At 42.7% G+C, this 22,829-nt stretch overlaps 1 pseudogene; it reads left to right on the forward strand.

The window, feature by feature from the left end:
- Nucleotides 1–12,655: 12,655 nt before the first annotated feature.
- On the forward strand, nucleotides 12,656–21,423 carry LOC119945023 (annotated as a pseudogene).
- The last annotated feature ends 1,406 nt before the right edge of the window (nucleotides 21,424–22,829 follow it).

The raw sequence follows: 22,829 nt of genomic DNA on the forward strand, positions 1-22,829 counted from the left end.
CCCTGCCCCTTCCTTTTCTCCCTGTGGTTTGGCAACTTTGTAAAATCCTTATCTACCCTTCTCTTATATTCTCCCTCCTTTCCCTTCCTCTCTGAACCTGTCAAGGGAATTGCATCAAGCTATCACAGCTGAAAATGACTGCTAATTGTAGATGTGTTTTGCTTACATATAGAAGCTACAACAGTGTCCTCCTTGTGGTGTTTTTGTTGTTTGGGCAAAAATTAATAGAAATTAAAGAACACGACTACCTCTAGGCAAAGTTAATACTAGCATTTCACACATTTTCATATCTTTTTTAGACTCATATCTGGCTAGATAAGATGCAACTGTAGAATTTGAGATATTTCTTAAAATTCAAGCAGCATTCACCTAAATGTGATTCTGTGTTTCCCGCTGCAACTAGAGGAACATCTTTTCTTACTCTCTAGCTGAAGAAAAGGAAAATAATTGTTTAAATACAAATGGACAATCAAGGTGAAGAAAGCAAATTAAGTAATACTTGTCAGAGGATTTTGGTTGCAAATGATATACTCAAGGTGTTATTATCTCCATTACACACTAGGAAAAGAGATGAGGCTGAATTTCTACTGCTGCTTTTGAAAATTCTTCCTAACATCTAAAGTGATAATTAAAAAGAATCAGAAGTTTTTCTTTCTTTAAATAAGTGAACAGAAATCATACCAAATGATTATTTAATGTAGTATTATACAGGTCACAGGTATTGAATCCTCACTATACAGTTGAGAAAACTGAAGCACAGAGAAGTCAAGTGACTTGCTCATTGTCATACAGCAGGCAAGTGGCAGTGCCGGATTAGAACCTAGGTCTTCTGATGATACCAGGCCATATTTCTTCAATAAATCAAAGAATATCAATCAATGCATACCAATCAATAAATCAGTAACATGCAAATTCGCTCCCACAAGAAACTGTGTAGTTAGAAAATGCAAAGTTTCAAGAGCAGTTTTGTATAAACCACTGACCACCCCAACAAGCTTTAACCCAGTTCCTCTCAAGGCCTGTGAGAATGACACCACCTTAGAATTGATTGGGGAAATTGGCTTACGTTCAGCCCACCACCCTGCCCCATGAGAACCCCTGCAGAAACAAGCAATAACTATGGTGATCCAGGGGTGGACCTATACAAAAGAAATGAAAAACCCGCAAGAAAAATTAGGCTAATGCCCACTTTCCCACCCAAAGAATTGAGTAAAATATTGAGTACCTGGATTTTAGGGTGATTTGAGATCATTTGAGATCTCTGGAAAACAGTATTTTCATTTCCTGAGAAGGGCCCAAGTGATTTTTAAAAATGAAAAGGAAAGAAATTTAATTCTAGAAATACAAACATACTTTTTTCCATTAACTCCTGAATTAACAGCAGCTGCCTTTTTGTTTCTCTAGACAGACTGCAGCATCTATATGGCAGAGGGGAATCGAAGCAGGATAACTGAGTTTATTTCTCTGGGACTAACGAATCAGCCCCAGTGGGAAATCATCCTCTTTATAATGTTTTTATTTTATTATCTTGTCACCTTGGTAGGAAACAAGGGGATGGTAGGGGATCCCTTGGTAGGGGATGATTACACTGATCAGAGTAGATTCCTGTCTTCATAGCCACATGTACTTTTTCCTCAGCCACCTGGCCTTTGTGGACACCTGTTCATTCTCCATTGTTGTCCCAAAGATGCTGACTGATTTCATCAAGGAGAAAAAAGTCATCTCCTTCCTGGAATGTGAAGCCCAGTTGTGGTTTTTGGCCTCTATGTGGCTGCTGAATGCTTCCTGTTCTCTGCCATGGCCTTTGATCAATATGTGGCAATCTAAAGTCCACTGGTCTATACAGTGTTCATGTCCCCAGAGGTTTGTGTGTGGCTTTTGATGGCACCTTACATGCTGGGTTTTCTGAGCACCATGACCCGTACAATGTCGACCTTTTGCTTAACCCCTCTGCAGCCCAAATGTCATCAACCACTATTTCTGTGATATTGCTCCATTCTTAGCCCTAACCTGCTGATCTCCATGCCCGTAGGTGTCTCCTTTTCATCTTGGTTGGCACCGTAGGAGTGTCTAGTGGCCTGGCCATTCTGTTCTCCTACGTTTACATACTCATTGCCATCTTGAGGATTCACTCTGCCACCAGGAGACAGAAAGCCTTCTCGACCTGTTCTTCCCACCTGACCACTGTCACCATCTTGTGAAGTAACTGAGGCACAGAGAGGTTAAGTGAGTTGCCAAAGGTCCCACAGCAGACAAGTGGCAGAACCGGTATTAGAACCCATGTCCTCTGACTCCCAAGCCCATGCCCTTTCCACTTAGCCACGTTGCTTCTCTAGACTGTCAGGTCGTTTTGGGCAGGTAATGTGTCTGTTATATGGTTGTGTTGTACTCTCCCAAGAGGTTAGTACAGTGTCTGGTACACAGTAAACATTCAGTAAATATGATTAGTTCATCGACTATAAGCTCCTTGTGAGCACAGAACATGTCTACCAACTCTGTTGTATTGCACTCTCCTAAGTGCTTAGTAATACAGTGCTTGGCACACATTAAGTGCTTAATAAATGCTATTCATTGATTGATTGCAGGAATCTACCACTACCAGTGCAGTAAAATAACAATACAGACCAGTATCCTTAGGCTGTGAGCCTCATGTCCAACCTGATGTCCAACCTTGTATCTACCCCTGTCCTTAGTACAATGCCTGGAACCTAGTAAGCACTTAGCAAGTACTAGAGAAGTCCTAATAGAAACAGCCCTCCTAATACAATAATAATAATAACAATAATAATGTACTTGTTAAGCAGTTACTATGTGTCAAACACTGTTCTAAGCACTAGGGTGGATACAAAATAATCAGGTTGGAAGTTTAAGTAGGAAGGAGTGGGGTTTAATCTCCATTTTGCAGATGAGGAAATTATGGGACAGAGTGACTTGCCCAAGGTCACACGGCAGATCAGTAGCAGAGTCCGGACTAGAGTCTAGGTCCTCTGACTCTCAGGTACATGCTCTATCCACTAGGTGATACTGCTTCCCACATTCTTCAAACAATGATATCTACTAAGCTCTTATTGTGTGCAGAGTACTGTACTAAGCATTTGGGAAACTGGCAAAATAATAAATACCTGTTATTGTCAGATAAACACAAAGTTACATAAAAAAATTACATAAAAAGTCACATAAACAAAAACTTTGCAAGGGGGAATTGTTAGAAATCACATTCATATTTTCATATTTTTCATAGAACCTCAAATCACTGAGGCTTGAGGTTCTTTAGAGAATGTGTCCCAGGATATTAGGCTGAAGGAGAGGGAGTCAGCTTCAGAAATTCCTGAAGAGGGATGTGGGAATATCCAAGAGCAAGGAATTCAGATCGGTAACATAAATAGCAAAGTTTTCTGTTACATCTCTCAAGAAATCCATCCGGTGCCTAAGAGATCTAGGCTGTACAGACCTTGTGTTAGGATTTGGCTGCGGTTGGTGAGTGGCAGATGTATAAGAGAGTGAAAGTCAACAATGAGAAACAGTAAATCAAAGATCAGTCTTCCTATCGTTTCTATGAACATTGTGGTGAGGGTCAGACAGGGAGGATACCAGGGAGTGACTTTGGTGAGTGATATGCAACTTCAAATATTTCACAGACATCTTTGAAGGATAACAGTGGAGTTTGACTGGACTAAATTATTTGATCCAAAATATTTGTTGTTTCTAAGTGGGTTAACTGTAAGCTTCTACTGTTCCGGGGTTTCCAACAGGTAGATCTTTGTGAATATCCCTGTTCAACAACGAGAAGCTGTATGATCTAGTGAATAGAGAACACGCCTGGCTGTTCAATGAGGTCAATGAGAAGGACCTGGCTTCTAATCCCCGCTCCACCAATCATCTGTTGTGTGATCTTGGACCAGTCCCTTAACTTCTCTGTGCCTCATTTACCTCATCTGTAAAATGGGGATCAATTCTATGAGCCCCATGTGGGACATGGACTGTGTCCAACCCGATTTTCTTGTATCTACCCTAGAGCATAGTACTATGCCTGGCACATAATAAGGGCTTAACAGATACTATAAAAAACAAACAAAACGTGTTCTCAGTTTCATTTTAAATCCCACAAAAGGTGTTTTGGATAACTTGGAGATCATTTATTGGACTTGTGGAGTGGAGGGGAGGGCACAGTGCAATTAGTTGTGTGCCAATCAATCAAGAGTATTTATTAAGAGCTTGCTGTGTGTAGAGCATAGTACTAAGCTCTTGAGAGGCAGAAGGAGAACACTGAGAAAGACCAGCCATGGAGATAAGAAGAAAGCCATGGGAGAACTGCATCAGTAAAATCAAGGTTAGACCATGTTTCCACTAAATTGTAAACTCCATGAAAGCAGGGAATGTATCTACCAATTCTATTATATTGTCTTCTCCAAAGAACTTAGGGCAGTGCTCTGCACACAGCAAGCAATAAATACTATTGATGGATTGATTGATTGATTGATTGATTGATTAAGTGGTCAAGAAGGATTAGGATAGAGTAGAACATATCTCCTGAAAGCCTGGGATTGGAGGCTGGATTGTTCTCTGTCAGGGTGATGTGTTGCAAGGTTTCCATTGTGGGCAGGGAATGTGTCTATCAATTCCGTTGAATTATACTCTCTCAAGTGTTTAGTACAGTGTTCTGCACGTAGTAAGTGCTCCAAAAATGCCACCCATCCATCGACTGATTTCCAGGGTAGGCTTGGATTTCGGTCGAGTAGATTGCTTTATCTGCTGAGCCCACACCTTGAGATTATCATGCTTGCACTAATAAGAACCATGACCGCAGTGGTGCTTAGAACTGCAAAGCTCATATAGAAGCAGTGTCATTTTCCATTGTGGATATGTTTATAAATACCCAGTGAATTGGACCAGCAGAAACAGGAAACAAAGTCAATAGGCGGGAAAACAAATGAGGAAATATGATAGGCTCGATGTGGATGGTAAGGCTTTGCTGCATGTAATGGTTTAAATGGATTTTTTATTTACTAGGAGTTATATCTGATTGAGGCAGTCACCCATAGCACGTAAGGGAGAAATTCTAGTATAATACAATTTTGGCTTTACAATTGCATTTCTATAAATATTTTGTAATTCAGAAGCCCTGTAATGCTCACTGGCATTTGCGAAATCGAGGGCAATAGGAAGGTCGATGAGGAATGGTGATGAACATTCTATCCATTTGGGGATGAAAGTACTGTCCAATAGTGAAATAAAAGGAGCAAATAGAGCATAATCCATGTTGGCCACGTGATGGCGCCTTGAATTCAAGGAAAGGCTTAGCTATTTTCTTCAAGCTTTGCTGATGAAAAATCACAAGAAGGAAGAGAACTAGGGGCAATGAAGTTGAGCCTATTTCAAATTCAAATTGTTAGGTAATGACCAATAAACAACTGTGCTAGGGCTCTTTCTGTGCATCCCTTGGATTAAGTTTTTCTTTCTTTGTTTTTCTCTATATATACTTCTCCCCCTTTTCCCTCCTTTTCTTCTCTGTTCTTCCAAACCATTTAGTATAGTGAGTATATTACACTTAGTTACTTCTACATTCCATCCCCTTTAGACTGTAAGTTTATTGTGGGTAGGAAATGTGTCCGTTTTATGTTATATTGCACTCTGCTAAGTGCTTAATACAGTGCTTAATGTGCTTAATATTACCAAGTCTGTCAGTTTAACGTCTTAATTGCTCAGACTCCAGATTCAACAGAAATCTCAGTAAAGTATGGTAGCCTTGGAGACTAGTACCTATGAATATTCCTTTCTTATTTATGTGCCAATATAGACAGGTATAGACTCCCTCAGGATCTGGACATTCTTTTCTTGTACCCAAAAACATACTGAAAGGAGGAATTCTATTACTTGTGCCACTGGCTTGCTCTGTGATACTGAACCACTGAACACTTCTTTATCTCAGTTTTTTCACCTATAAAATGGGAATGATCAAGGAAAAAATTATCTGAGTTTCCAGAAGTACCTGTCTGTCACCAAGCTCTATTCTCATTTGTTCTCTTTGCCTTCTGGTGAAGTGGGTTAGAGCAAGAAAAATTGTCTCCATTATACAAATGAGGAAACCAAGGCCCAGGTTACATCAGTGACTGGATATTATCCAATAAATAATTCACTGTACGTTTGGCAATTTATAGTCTCCTCTCTCCCCAGTTAGATTACAAACTATGCAAGATAAAGGGATTGTCTCTTTCTCTTCTGTTGTAAATCAGTGCCTGAGTCCAGACTGGAGCCTGATTTTCCTGGTTCAGCCGGGAGTTTCTATCACTTCACATTAGATTACGTTTTCCAGAAGACTTGATAAGAGTCATTACTTGATGTGATGGCAAACACCTTGGGAAAAGTTAATGTGCTATAAATATTTGAGGGCTGGTTTCTTCCATTGATTTCATTCATCCTCAGAATGCCCCTCGGAAGAGACTAAGGGAAAGGCTTTACTATTTGTAACCTTTCTTTGGGGAAATGGAAGCTTGGGAAGACTAGACTTGCCCGGGAAATGGTGAAATGGAATAAAACTGGTTTGATGATTTGGAGTAGTCATTATCAATCAACTGATGGTAATTATTGAGCACCTGCTGAGTGCAAAGGACTCTACTGAGGAGGTGGGAGAGTTCAAAACATGCTTAATACAGTCCTCTGCACAGGGAAAGTGCTCAATAAATACGATTGACTAACTGATTCACTGTTATAGATACATTTCTCTATGTTGTATGTTAGTGAGGGAATCCAGACCCTGCCCAATGGGGTAACATTGCATAAAAATGGACCATGATGTGAGGAAAACAAGCCTTCTTAACCTCTACTCCCTCTCCTTTCTGTAATCTTTATTCACCTCACCCTCAGCCCCACTGCACTGGATTTTGTTAAGTGCTTACTAGGTGCTAGGCACTGTAGTAAGCTCTGGGGCTGATAAAGAGTAATCATGTTGGACACAGTCCATGTCCCACATGAGGTACACAGACTTAACCCCCATTTTTCTGCATTGAGGAAGAGAGGATGAAGGTATAGACTTTGATCCTGCCGAAATCCTCAGGCTACTCAAGCTAGCAGTTGGATGCCTTCAGGTGCCTTGGAGTGTTGTGTTCATTCTAATCACCACGATTGACAGCTTCACTCCAATAACACCTGTCTATCAAAGGTCCTACAGAAACACTGTTCTGCTGCTACCATCGGTCTGCTAAAATGTTCTAGCTCCCCTTGATCAGAAATCTGAAGATGAAATAGTGGAAGGTGGAGGATGAACTCGGGTCTTAAATTGTGGCAGGTCAAGGGAAAGCAGCGTGGCCTAGGATAGCACATGGGCCTGGGAGTTGAAGGACATGGGTTCTAATCCCAGATCTGCCACTTGTCTGCTGTGTCACCTTGGACAAGCCATTAAATTTCTCTGTGCCTTAGTTACCTCATCTGTAAAATGGGGATTAAGACTGAAGTCCCATGTGGGACAAGGACTGTGTCCAGCCTGATTAGCTTGCATCTACTCCAGCCCTTCTAACAGGGCCTGGCATATAGTAAGCGCTTAACAAATGCCACAATTAATATTATCATTTCAGTGCCACATCCACACAAATTGCCGTACTCCCTCTTCAACTTCTGCAAACTAGAACATTCCCAGCAGGCCTAGACTTTAACAATGTAAAGGCTCCAAGCAATTTTGGCAATAGCCCTTAGCCACAACCTTTATTAGCCAATTGCCCCAAGAGGCCGGAGAGGAATAGTAACCCAGGTAACAAGATTTCCAGTCATCTGCTTAACATTGGGACCTTCTCTTCAGAGGAGGAAAAAGATTAAGGAAGTGGACAGTACCTTAGGTCGACTGATAGAGGAGTCTGCCTCCCTGGGGTGGTTTAGAAAATACTAATAATCTCTAGACTGTCAATTTGTGGGCAGGGAACACGTCTACCAAATTAATACATTGCACTCTTCAAGCGTTTAGTACACTGCTCTGCAAACGGTAAAGGCTCAAGAAATATTATTGGTATTTGCTAAGTACTTACCATGTGTCAAGCAGTGTGCTGTGCACTGGTTTAAAAATAAGCAGATCAAATCCAGTCCTTGTCTCACATGGAGCTCACAGATTAAGGGAAAGAGAGAACTGGTATCTGATCCCTATTTTTACAAATGAGCAAACTGAGGCACAGAGAAGTTAAGCAACTTGCCCAGTGTCACACAGTGGGCAAGTGGCAGAACCTGAGATGCTGCAAGTAGCAGTGACTCCTGTCAGAACAAAATCCTTAGATTTCTTGGGGAAGGAGGGGGGAATCTTCTCTCCTTGGAGCTCAAAGTGCTCTTCCATTAATTAATTAATTCAATGGTATTTATTGAACACTTACTGTGTGCAGAGCACTGTACTAAGAGAAGCAGCGTGGCTTAGCAAATAGAGCACGGGCTTGGGAGTCAGAGGATGTGGGTTCTAATCCTGCCTCTGCCACTTGTCTGCTCTGTGATCTTGGGCAAGTCACTTGACTTCTCTGTGCATCAGTTACCTCATCTTTAAAATGGAGATTAAAAGTGTGAGCCCCACGTGGGACAAACTGATTTCACTTTATCTACCCCAGCGCTTAGAGCAGTGACAAGAGAATGGGGAAAAATTCTCTGGCCCTTCTGCCGAGGCTCAAGGTTACACAATCCTGGCCGGCTGCCATCCCGGCTCTGCCACTTGTAAGCTGTGTGACATTGGGCAAGTCACTTCACATCTCTGTGCCTCAGTGACCTCATCTGTAAAATGGGGATTAAGTCTGTGAGCCCCGCGTGGGACAACCTGATTACCTTATATCCACCCTAGCGCTTAGAACAGTGTTTGGCACCTAGCAAGTGCTTCACAAATATCATTATTATTATTATTTAAATGCCATAGAGCGGGGGACCTGGCCGCCTATCAGCGTGACCGAACAGGCTATTCCCGCTCACCGCGGCCCACGGGGTGACAAGTTACCGCGCAGGGCCCAAGGCGGCGTTGAGCGGAGCCCGGATGCAGTTGCGGCCGTGGCCCGGCAGAGGGCAGTAAGAGGCGGCGGCATCAGGCCTAGTGGCCGGCCGGGCGCGGCGCGGCCCAGGCCGGCACAGTGGAAGAGGTGGGGCCGAGCCCCGAAAGAGCCCACATGGCCAGCCCTTCCTGCCTCCGCACATTGCCCTAACAGGAAACTCCAGCCACGGGGACCTCCCACCAGTTCCCTTCAGACAGATGACCAGATGAACTCAAGCGTGGCTTAGTGGAAAGAGCACTGGTTTGGGAGTCAGGGGTCATGGGTTCTAATCCTGGTTCTGCCACTTGTCTGCTCTGTGACTTTGGGCAAGTCAGTTCACTTCTCTGGGCCTCAGTTACCTCATCTGTAAAATGGGGATTAAGACTGTAAGCCCCACATGGGACAATCTGATTACCTTGCATCTACCCCAACGCTTAGAACAGTGCTTGGCACATAGTAAGTGCTTAACAAATACTATCATCATCAACTAACTAAGGCACAGGGAAGTTAAGTAACTTGCCCAAGGTCATGGAGCAGACAAGTGGTGGGGCCAGGATTAGAACCCAGGTGGCTGAGATTAGAACCCAGGTCTTTCTGACTCCCCGGCCCATGCTCTATCTGCTAGGCAATGCTGCTTCTACGCCATTCTCTGCCTTCACCATGTGCAAATGATGAGTAGGAGGAAGAATAAGGATATAAAATTAGAGAAGCAGTGTGACCTAAAGGAAAGAGTACACGTCTGAAAGTAAGAGGATCTAGGTTCTAATCCTGGATCTGCCATTTGTCTACTCTGTGACCCTGGGCAAGTCACATAATTATACTGTGCCTCAATTTATTCATCTGTAAAATGGGGATTCTAGTCCTGTTCCCCCTCCAACGTAGCCTGTGAGCACATTGTGGGGCAGGGACTGTGTCTCACCTGATTATCTTGCATTTACCCCAGCTTTTCGTTCCACCCAACCCAATCTACTCACTGTGCCTCATTCTTGACCTCTTGAAAGTAGTGTGGCATAGTGGAAAGAGCTAGGGCTTGGGAGTCAGAGGTCATGGGTTCCAATCCAGGCTCTGCCACTTGTCTTCTGTATGACCTTGGGCAAGTAACTTAACTTCTCTGTGCCTCAAGTACCTCATCCATAAAATGGGGATTGACTATGAGCCCCATGTGGGGCAACCTGGTTACCTTGTATCTACCCCAGTGCTTAGAACAGTGCTTGGCACATAGTAAGTGCTTAACAAATACCATTATTATTATTAATAGTAGTAGTAGTTGTAGTTGTAGTAGTAGTATTGCTCACAACCTCTCCTATATGCCTGGAACTCATTCTCCCTTCATATAATTTACATTCCTTATTTGTTAAGTAGTAACTCATGACAAATCTCTCTTCTCTCTTTCTTCCTATCTATAAATCACTTTACTGTTTGTCCTCCCTGCTAGATGTAAGATCCGTGAGGACAGGGACCGTGCTTACAAATTCCACTGTGCTCTTTCAAGTGCTTAATACAGTCCTCTTGGCTGATCTTGCCTTGACTACTGTAACAGCCTTCTCACTGACCTCTCTGCCTGCAGCCTCTCCCAACTCCCGGTCCAAATTTAATTTTGCTATCTGGCTAATTTTTCTAAAAAAAATATTCTGTGCACTCCTCCCTGCTCCTCTCCAATCATTGTCCATACATCTCCACATCAAACAGACATTCTTCACCATTACCTTTAAGGATCTTAGCTCCCATTACAAACCTAGCCCTTGCACCTCTCTCTTCTAACACCAAATTTCTTGTTGTACTTCAATTTTGTCTCTCTTTCCATAGACCCCTTGTTCATGTTCTCCCTCCTGCCTCAAACTCCCTCCCTCTTCATATCTGAGACAACCATTCTCCCCCTCTTCAAAGCCCTACTAAAATCGTATCTTCTCCAAGAAGCATTCCATGACTAACCTCTCAGTTTCCAACCCTTATTTCCCTTCCCTTCTCTTTCTCCATCACCCATACTCTTACATACATGCATATCCTTATAACTCTTGTTACTTTCCCTGTGATTTTTTAATGACTCTACACAAAAGATTGTAAGTTCCTTGTGGGCAGGGATAAGGTCTACCAACTCTATTATATTGCACTCTGTCAAGAACATGGTAAAGTGCTCTGCACATTGTAAGCGCTTAATAAATAACATGGACTGATTGATTGATTGCTATGCCTACAGTAGTCAATCAGTAAGTCTTAAGGATTGATTGCTCAGGTAAAGATGCATTGATGTTACATTCATAAAAATTTGTTCATGTTTAATGGTCTTTCTTTCCTTCAGGATGAACCTGTAGCCCATGAACCCAGTCTTCCAAGCTTCGATAATGATACAGAAAGAAAAAGAAAAGTCTTGGGATTCAGAGACAAGATAATTGCTTGGAAAAAAATTAATCAGGAAGTGAAAATACCATAGCCACTATGGTCATGGAGAAGAAATATATACTCAACTGTATTCCATTCTGGCAAAGGAGAAGTTTGCAATAGGCACATAAAGACAAATATCATAAATAATTTCATAAATTTACTAGATAATGACAATATGGGATCCTGAACTCTTGTTATGTGCCTGACATAGCAACAGAGTGAAATATCTGGCCCCATTTCACACTCTCTCCATCAGGTTAAAATTCTGTCACCAGTTTTTGTTTTATTCAAATGGCACTTTTGTTAAGTGCTTACTATGTACCATGAACTGTTCTAAGCACTAGGGTCGATATAAGGTAATCAGGTCAGACACAGTCCATTTCCCAAATGGGGCTCACATTCTTAATCCTCATTTTACAGATGAGGTAACTGAGGCACAGAGGAGTTAAGTGATGTGTCTGAGATCACTCAGCAGAAAAGTGGTGGAACTGGGATTAGAAACCATGTCCTTCTCACTCCCAGGCCTATGCTCTATCTACTAGGTCATGGTGCTTCTCTATCTCAGTTCTTAGATGTCAGTTGAATAAGTTGAGTCCAAGATGTTTTTTCTCCTTCCTTAAACTGTTACTGTGACAATTTCCCAAAACTCTAATAGTTTAATTTCCCAAATACATACAGTTTTGACAGAGTTGGATCAGTTGGTGATTTAATCTGGTCATTTTTTCCTTTGATTCATTCCAATTTTGAAAGAATGTAAAGGGCGAAAAAAACAGGTTCCCATCATGGACAAAATTTTATAATTGAGAACATTGAGGGAAGAACAGTCACCCTTGAAGGAACAGGATATCTACAATTTTTCTACTTTTCAGTCTTACCCAAAGCAGACCCCTTACTGTTGGTTCCAGATTTTTCATCCTTCTCTGGTACTGAGTGGCTAAAATGTCATCCTTGTATGGTGTCCTAAAGAACCAGAAAGTGAAATGGGCAAAAAAGGCAATCACCAAATAATACATTCTAGAAAAACCATCTCCCAAATGGGCAAGGTGATTACAGTTTCATAGCACTCACAAGGTGATGGGTGCACAATTGCACCATTCAATTATGTGGCTGATTGAAGGAAATCCTGAGAACATATGTGAGGACATGCTAAGTGAAATCTGAGCTGTGCTACAGTTTTAATTATCAGATTTTGAATGGGCATCTCTTAGAAGTAATAATTAGCATGAATTATAGGCCTGGAACAGTGTCCCTCAGGATCTAAAAAAATTAACCACTGTCAATGCTCCACGATGGCTTGGGAGTTTCAGTGGGTTTTACATCTACCAGGTACCAAAGTCCCGATGCATTGGAGCCTGGAGACTTTTTTTAACTGTAATATACCAGGCAGACGCATGACTCCAAGAAGAGGAAATATCAATGCTATTTTTCTATTGTTGTGATCATATTTTTATTGGCATCTTTTCTTTTGTATTTGTATTTGAAGATCTTCATTTAAGTTGGTTTGCAGCTTCATTGGGCTTGCATCCTATATGCAGACCTGGAAAGGGCAGCTAAACCATCAACTTATTTGCAGGCATCTAAATTAAGTCCCAAACTCTTCGGCTTTTCAGTGAAATGGATGTTCCTATGCCTTTGTTGCTCATTTTAGTTACAGTGGAATCGCTTTGGTATTAACTTGTTCATTTCCAGTGTTTTCCATGCGTTGAAGTACCCTGGTCCAGCAAAGTCCCAGACATTCCTCAGGATATATATTTCCCTTTGGGGCAGTATTATGTCCCAGAAGAGTCAATTAAGGACAAGGGGGTTCGTGACTCAGCTTTACCAATGGAATTAGCCATGATATTCAGTATTCCAGTAAGGAAACATTTATTAGTGAATAGAAAACATTAATAGTAAGGGATCCTGCTTGTGTTAAGGCCTCAGCCCACGGACAATGAGATCTGAGAAGCAATGAGATCTGAGAAGCAATGAGAGCTGAGAAGCAATGAGAACTGAGAAGCAGCGTGGTTCAGTGGAAAGAGCCCGTGCTTTGGAGTCAAAGGTCATGGGTTCAAATCCCGGCTCCACCACATCAGCTGTGTGACCTTGGGCAAGTCACTTAACTTCTCTGAGCCCCAGTTCCCTCATCTGTCAAATGGGGATTAAGACTGTGAGCCCCACGTGGGAAAACCTAATCACCTTGTATCCCCCCAGCGCTTAGAACAGTGCTCTGCACATAGTAAGCGCTTAACAAATGCTGTCATTATTATTATTAGTAGTAGTATTATTATTATCTCTGACACCATTTAGCCCTCAACCCAGGGAAGTTGAAAATTTCCTACTGTGGATGATCAGTCCCAAATCAGTACTCAGTCCAAAGATGGGCTTAAAACCAACACGAGCGTCCCTATTTAAAAGGTCTCCTTCTGCTCGGGCTGTCTGGGTTGTCCTGTCAGATAACAGTTAGCAGACAAGTACAGACTGAGACCAGTATGGGATTCCCTGTTTAAAAGGGATAGCCAGGGCTTTCAGATAACAGTGAACAGCAGAGCTTGTTGACCATTACATTGAGCTTTTTCTGCATAATGCCCCTAATTTACCAGTAACAGTTCCATCATTTTCTGCTCTTAGAAGATATCTCTCCCAGACACCCTGAGGGGGTGTCACCATTTAGGTCTTCACTTGGAGCCTATCCATCTGGCTCACCTGGAAGCAATATGATGAAGGGCATTAGGTTTAACACATTTTTTACACATGGTGCAAACTGCACACTTTACTAAGTTTGATACTATAATAATCAGGCTCCTGGTCAGATGCAATAGAAGCAGGGCTATTCTAGTAGGAAATAACTTGCTTTACCTCAACTCACCATAAAGTAATAATAATAATTGTGGGATTCATTAAGCATTTATTTTGTACCAGGCACCTTCCTAAGTGCTTAGACAGATACAAGACAATCGCATTGGACAGAGTCCCTGTCCACATAGGGCTCACATTCTTAAGTCCCATTTTACAGATGAGTGAACTGAAGCACAGAGAAGTTAAGTGACTTGCCGAAGGTCACACAGCAGACAGGTGGTGTAGCTGAGATTGATACAAAGGTCCTTCTGACACCCAGGTCTGTGTTCTATCCAATGGGCCATGCTACTTCTCCACCCAAGATCATTTCTCTCTAAATTGAAATCTTGACACATACCCCGTGACTCAAGCAATGATTTTCTTTAGTCTCAGCCTCTCAGTGACATTTCTGTCTCTCATGTTATCTGAATCTGTGTTCTGGATCCTAATCCCAAGATAATAATAATAATAATAATAATAATAATAATAATAATAATAATAATAACAATAATAATAATAATAATAATAAAATAATAATAATATCATTTGTTAAGCACTTACCATGTGCAAAGCAATATTCTAAGCACTAGGGGGGGATACAAGGTGATCAGGTTGTCCCACGTGGTGCTCACAGTCTTAATCCCCATTTTACAGATGAGGTAACTGAGGCTCAGAGAAGTTAAGTGACTTGCCCAAGGTCAAACAGCAGACATGTGGCAGAGTCGGGATTCAAACCCATGACCTCTGACTTCCAAGCCCAGGCTCTTTCCACTGAGTCAGATGCTTCTCTGTCGTCCTGATTTTCTTGGTTGTCTTCTCAATTTCTAATATCTCTAAAATAAATACATTTATTTACATGGCTCAATATTATGAACGACTGCAAGTACAAGATGGAGTACTATAATAACTAATTTTTATAGTTTTTTGTGGTATTTGCTAAGTGCTTACAATGTCCCAGGCACTGAACTAAACATTGGACAAGATACAATCAGGTTGTTTCAAGCTAATCAGGTTGGGGCACATTCCATGTCCCACATGGAGCTCATAGTTTTAATCCCCATTTATAGATAAGGTGATTGAGGTAGAGGGAAGTTAAGTGATTTGCCCAAGGTAGTGATTTGCCCAAGGTCACAAAGCAGACAAGTGGTGGATTCAGGGTTAGAACCCAGCTCTTTCTGACTCCCAGGCCCATATTCTGTCCACTAGAGCACGTAGCTTCTCACTTTATTTACCACTATGAATCCAGAACGGGCAGGATTCTATATCTTTGCACTTTCCTGGTTCTGAGTATCTTGTAAGTGGGGAATAAATTTCATTAATAAACAAATAGTAATAATAATAATGGCATTTATTAAGCACTTACTATGTGCAAAGCACTGTTCTAAGCGCTGGGGAGGTTACAAGGTGATCGGGTTGTCCCACGTGGGGCTCACAGTCTTAATCCCCATTTTACAGATGAGGTAACTGAGGCACAGAGAAGTTAAGCGACTTGCCCAAAGTCACCCAGCTGACAATCGGCAGAGCTGGGATTTGAACCCACAGCCTCTGACTCCAAAGCCCGTGCTCTTTCCACTGAACCATGCTGCATCTCAATGATACAAATTATTCAAATGATGTATCTACAGCTTAAGGAATAAACTGAGACTCATTCATCAATCAATATGTGGATGCAAGATCATTTTTTACAAATGAGATAGTTAATGACTGGTGGCATGATTTATAAAAAATAGGTTAAAAAAGTTAAAACTAATTGAATACACAAGGATTTTTTTTCTGTAAAACCTCAGATCTCACTATGCTGGAAAAGTTAATTAACTTGATCATTTCTGAAATGTGGAAATGTTTAAGATGACAGTAGTCACAATTTTTTTGTGAAAAAAGTGGGGTAATTGTTAAGCACATACTATGTTCCAGGTACTGTACTAAGCGCTGGGATAAATACAAGATAATTGGGTTGGACACAGTCACGGTCCCACATAGGGCTCACAGTCTTAATTCCCATTTTAAAGATGAAATAATTGAAGGCACAGAGAAGTGAAGTGACTTGCCCCTGGTCACACAGAAGATAAGTGGTGGAGTTGAGATTAGAACCCATGTCCTTTGACTCCCAGGCCCATGCCCTTTCCACTAGGCCACACTACTTCTCATAATTTCTCAGAATTTCACTTTGAGAACAATTAGGAAAGACATTTGCTGATGGGAACTTCTGAGACATATAAAGTCCTGTCAACCGAAAGACCTCTGCAGAAGGGTAAAAATCACATCTAACTCACTATGGCAATGTATGGCCCTTTCAATATTTGTGGATATTGAAATGGATTGCTGAATCAGCATGGTCTAGTAGATAGAACATGGGCCTGTTTCTGTCTCATAAGTCATAATTTTAAATACTGTTCTCAATTCATCTGCCTACATCCCCTTCTAGACTGTGAGCCCCCTGTTGGGTAGGGACCATCTCTATATGTTGCCAACTTGTACTTCCTAAATGCTTAGTACAGTGCTCTGCACACAGTAAGCGCTCAGTAAATACGATTGAATGAATGAATGAATACATATTTTATCCATCACCAAATCCTGTCGGTGCAACCTTCACAATACTGTTAAAAATCTACCCTTCACTCTCCATCCAAACAGCCACTATGTTGATCCAAGCACTTATTCTATCCCAACTTGACTATTGCTATACTATTTCTACTTCAGTCCTCACTTCACTATGCTGTTTGGAGGATTTCTCTGAAAATGACTTCCCACTGCCCAAAGACCTCCAATCCAACTCTGCCAGAATTCTTAGGTTTAAAGCACTCGATCAGCTTGCCCCTTCCTATCTTACCTCAATCAAATCATTGATATTTACTGAATACTGTGGGCAAGACACTGTACTAAGAGCCTGGGAGAGTACACTATGACAGAGTTAGTAGACATGTTCCCTGCACACAAGGAGCTAATGTCTAGAGGGGGAGATGGACATTAATATAAATAAGTTATGAATATGTACAGAAGTGTTTGAGGTTGAGGGTGGAGTGAATGTCAAGGGGTTAAAGAGTACAGATAGAAGTGCATAGGCCCATTACCTACTGATTTTCTACTACAAGCCTCCAACACCAACCCACTCACTGTACCTTGAACTCTATCTTGCTGTTGACCCCTTGCTCATAACCTCCCTCTGGCCTGGAACTCCCTCCCCTTCCTATATGACTGACCACCACTTTCTCCACCTTCAAAGCCTTATTCAAATCACATATTCTTCACATCCTTATTCAAATCACATCTTCTTCACATCCTTCCTCCTCCCCCTCCCATCCTCTTCCTCCTCCCCCTCCCATCCTCTTACTGCGGGGGTTCCCCAAGGTTCAGTGCTTGGTCCCCTTCTGTTCTCAATCTACACGCACTCCCTTGGTGACCTCATTCGCTCCCACGGCTTCAACTATCATCTCTACGCTGATGACACCCAGATCTACGTCTCTGCCCCTGCTCTCTCCCCCTCTCTCCAGGCTCGCATCTCCTCCTGCCTTCAGGACATCTCCATCTGGATGTCTGCCCGCCACCTAAAGCTCAACATGTCGAAGACTGAACTCCTTGTCTTACCTCCCAAACCTTGCCCTCTCCCTGACTTTCCCATCTCTGTTGACGGTACTACCATCCTTCCCGTCTCACAAGCCCGCAACCTTGGTGTCATCCTCGACTCCGCTCTCTCATTCACCCCTCACATCCAAGCCGTCACCAAAACCTGCCGGTCTCAGCTCCGCAACATTGCCAAGATCTGCCCTTTCCTCTCCATCCATACCGCTACCCTGCTCATTCAAGCTCTCATCCTATCCCGTCTGGACTACTGCATCAGCCTTCTCTCTGATCTCCCATCCTCGTGTCTCTCTCCACTTCAATCCATACTTCATGCTGCTGCCCGGATTATCTTTGTCCAGAAACGCTCTGGGCATATTACTCCCCTCCTCAAAAATCTCCAGTGGCTACCAATCAATCTGCGCATCAGGCAGAAACTTCTCACCCTCGGCTTCAAAGCTCTCCATCACCTCGCCCCCTCCTACCTCACCTCCCTTCTCTCCTTCTACAGCCCAGTCCGCACCCTCCGCTCCTCCGCCGCTGATCTCCTCACCGTACCTCGTTCTCGCCTGTCCCGCCATCGACCCCCGGCCCACGTCATCCCCCGGGCCTGGAATGCCCTCCCTCTGCCCATCCGCCAAGCTAGTTCTCTTCCTCCCTTCAAGGCCCTGCTGAGAGCTCACCTCCTCCAAGAGGCCTTCCCAGACTGAGCCCCTTCCTTCCTCTCCCCCTCGTCCCCCTCTCCATCCGCCCATCTTACCTCCTTCCCTTCCCCACAGCACCTGTATATATGTATATATGTTTGTACATATTTATTACTCTATTTATTTATTTATTTATTTTACTTGTACATATCTGTTCTATTTATTTTACTTTGTTAGTATGTTTGGTTTTGTTCTCTGTCTTCCCCTTTTAGACTGTGAGCCCACTGTTGGGTAGGGACTGTCTCTATATGTTGCCAATTTGTACTTCCCAAGCGCTTAGTACAGTGCTCTGCACATAGTAAGCGCTCAATAAATACGATTGATTGATTGATTGATTGATTCAGAGGCCTTTCCTGACTAAGCCCTCCATTTCCCTACGTCTTCTCCTTTCCGTGTCACTCATGTACTTGAATCATACTCTTTAAGGACTTGATACTCACTCTATTCTCAGCCCCATGGCACTTTACAGGTGTATCCATAAATTGTTTTAATGTCTCTCTTTCAGGTTAGACTTTAAACATCTTTTGGGAAGGGATCATGTCTACCAGTCTTGTAGTATTGTACTCTACCAAGTGCTTAATACAGTGCTCTGCACACAGTAAGCACCCAATAAATGCCATTGAGTGATCTTGACTACCTGTGAAAAAGCCTTCTCAGGTTGTAGCTCTCCACGCAAAATGAGTGGGAAGGTGAGATAGTTATCTACCTATTTCAGAATGAAATGCCTTTTTTTTTTGCATTGGATTACTTAACTAAATTCACTGTATAATTTCTTCACTCACTGCTTCAAGTTTCAGTTGTTGTTACATTCACAGTAGGAGTGGTTTGCATTCCAGAGACACATAATCCACATCTTCATGGGTTATGTGGGCATGGTTGAGATTTCTCTCTGCCATGAGGGCTCAAAAGTTGAAAGTTACAGAAAACCAGAAGGATACTTTTTGTCCTTTCGTACCATTCTGTTACCCATTTAAACTCTCATGTGGATATTAATCTGTTGATTCATTATTCAGTGACATATGTTTCTTCTCATGCTATTTTACCCGTTGTATATTTGGCAATTTGTATCCACTTGTTTCCCCCATTACATTTCAAGTTATTTGACTATGTCTTTTGCCTCTATGGCTTATTCCCAAAATCTTATTATAGGGACCTGAGCACAGAATACACTCAGTAAAAGCAGTTGACGATGATGATGTCGGTAGACCTAATAATAATGAAAGTATTGGACTGAAGATTCTGGACCACTGCTTATGTGAATCTGTTGAGGATCCTGGAAAGACAAGAATTTAGAGCTGTTAAGAATCCTCAGTGGATTTCATTCCCATCAGTTCGATCCAAAATACAGAAATCAGTCAGAAAATAGAGTCCAACTCCTTCCACAAAGGGAGTTGTGATGAAGTCATGGAAGGATGAATGACTTCATTTCTTCTCTACAATTCCCAAACCTGCGTCCTGTGGTACAGGATGCATACAAAGTAGCTGCTGTTATGCTTTGAGCTGGGTTGACAGAATGTTGAATCAGGCAACAGCTCTTCTCTAGTTACAGGAAAAATAGTTATAATATTGTTATTTGTTGAGTTTCCACTGCAAGCCATGTACTGAATTAAGCATGCTCCCTGTCCTTAATGACCTTATCCTCTAATGGGGGAAACACTAAGATGAATTGGCTTTTTTCTCTTCACCATGAGTTTGGGAAGAGGGGAACCAACTCTGTTAATAGGAAACCCATGTATTTGCATAGATATATCTGCTGTTCTTAGTATTCTTCTTTGCAATATGCTTGATGCTGCATGTTCTATGTATTCAATCATATTTGATGTTCTGTTCTTGACAGAAAACCATTTCCCCTAAAATGGAGAAACCAAAAAGTGTCTTTTTTTGACAAAACAATCATATTTGTTGTTTAGGAGTTTGACCATATCCTTTCTCATTCTCTTTGCTTGCTGCACGCTAATGTGTTACTTGTTGCATTTCCCCTACAGTTAACTGGAATTCAACATTTTTTTTTTCCCAAGGAAACTAGATAGCAAAATGGAGAAGGAAAAATTAAACAGTACGTTACTGAATTTATTTTTCTGGGATGCTCTGTCCAGCCAAGGGTCCAGCTTATGCATTTCATCATTTTCTTGTTCTTCTACCTGCTACCATTGGCTGGAAACGTTGTCATAATTACTGTGATCTTCCTGGAACCCCGACTTCAAACCCCAATGCCCTTCTTCCTTGCCAATCTCTCCTTCCTGGGCATATGTTACCCTTCCACCAATGTCCCGCAAATGCTTTCCAACCTGGTAGGGGAGAGAAAGACCATCTCATTCATCGGATGTGCCACCCAAATGTATTTCTCTCTCTCCTTTGGGATGATCGAATGTGTTCTTCTTGGGGTCATGGCTTATGATCCATATGTGGCCATATGTCACCTGTTACATTACACTGATATCATAAACAGAGTGATATTTGTCCAGCTGGGAATGACTTTCTGTACCAGCAGTTTTCTGAGCTCCCTGGTGATCAATACCCTCACATTGAGCTTGTGCTACTGCGGGCATAATGTATTAAACCATTTCTTCTGTGAAGTGCCGACATCCTTGAGGCTGGTGTGTACAAACAATTCCCTCCTGGAGATGGTGGTGTTTGTCTTCAAACTCATTATAGTTTTCATTCCTTCTCTCCTCATCGTGGTCTCCTATGCTCGCATCCTCCTGTCCATCCTTGGGAGACATTGCACTGTGGGGAGGTGCAGGGCGTTTTTGATGTGTGTTTCTCAACTGACCGTGGTGGCTCTCTTCTAGGAGATGGCCATCTTTGTGTGCATGGGGCCTAAGTCTGGTGCCTCTCAGGCTGGTGGAAAGGTCATTTCGTTAGTCTACATAGTAATCACACCCATACTCAATCCCCTGATCTACAGCCTGAGAAACGAGAAATTGAAAGGTGCTCTAAGGAAAGTCATCAACAGACAGAAGAAACCAGAACATTAGGATCGTCATTCAACTAGTGGTATTTAGTGAGTGTTTACTGTGTGAAGAGCACTGAACTCAAAACCTGGGAGAGAACCACGAGATAGAGTTGGTAAAAATGACCCCTGTCCTCAAGGAGTTGACAATCAAGTGGGTAAAGTCCTTTCTGTGGTGATTTTCATAGCATGCAGAGGTGATGCAGTGAATCTCAGTGAATTAAACAAATAGCTGCTCTACTCATTCAAAGGAGAGGCCACTAACAGTGAAATTCACGTATGAGTTTTTCAGTGGCTGAAAGGACAATGCAGCGGGAACAGTCAATTGTATTTATTGAGCGCTTACTGTGTGCAGAGCTCTTTACTAGGCGCTTGGAAAGTACAAGTTGGCAACATATAGAGATGGTCCCTACCCAACAGCAGGTTCACAGTCTAGAAGGGGGAGACAGACAACAAAACAAAACACATTAACAAAATAAAATAAATAGAATAAATATGTAAAAGTAAAATAAATACAGTAATAGGTATGTACAAACATATATACATATACACAGGTGCTGTGGGGAGGAGAAGGAGGTAAGGTGGGGGATGGGGAGGGGGAGGAGGAGGAGAGGAAGGTGGAGTTCAGTCTGGGAAGGCCTCCTGGAGGAGGTGAGCTCTCAATAGGGCTTTGAAGGGAGGAAGAGAGCTAGCTTGGCAGATGTGCGGAGGGAGGGCATTCCAGGCCAGGGGGATGACGTGGGCCAGGGGTCGACGGCAGGACAGACGAGAACGAGGCCCAGTGAGGAGATTAGCGGCAGAGGAGTGGAGGGTGCAGGCTGGGCTGTAGAAGGAGAGAAGGGAGGTGAGGTAGGAGGGGGCGAGGTGATGGAGAGCCTTGAAGCTGAGGTTGAGGAGTTTTTGCCCTATGCATAGGTTGATTGGTAGCCATTGGAGATTTTTGAGGAGGGGAGTAACATGCCCAGAGCTTTTCTGCCCAAAGACAATCCGAGCAGCGGCATGAAGTATGGATTGAAGTGGGGAGAGACAGGAGGATGGGACATCGGAGAGGAGGCTGATGCAGTAATCCAGTCGGGATAGGATGAGAGATTGAACGAGCAGGGTAGCAGTTTGGATGGATCTTGGCGATGTTGCAGAGGTGAGACCAGCAGGTTTTGGTGACAGATTGGATGTGAGGGGTGAACGAGAGAGCAGAGTCGAGGATGACGCCAAGACTGCGGGCTTGTGAGACGGGAAGGATGGTAGTGCCATCAACAGTGATGGGAAAGTTAGGGAGAGGGCAGGGTTTGGGAGGGAATATAAGGAGTTCAGCCTTTGACATGTTGAGTTTTAGATGGCGGGCTGACATCCAGATGGAGATGTCCTAAAGGCAGGAGGAGATACGAGCCTGGAGGGAGGGAGAGAGAGCAGGGGCATAGATGTAGATTTGGG

The sequence above is a fragment of the Tachyglossus aculeatus genome, chromosome 24 (assembly GCF_015852505.1).
Source record: "Tachyglossus aculeatus isolate mTacAcu1 chromosome 24, mTacAcu1.pri, whole genome shotgun sequence".
NCBI classification, from domain to species: Eukaryota; Metazoa; Chordata; class Mammalia; order Monotremata; family Tachyglossidae; genus Tachyglossus; species Tachyglossus aculeatus.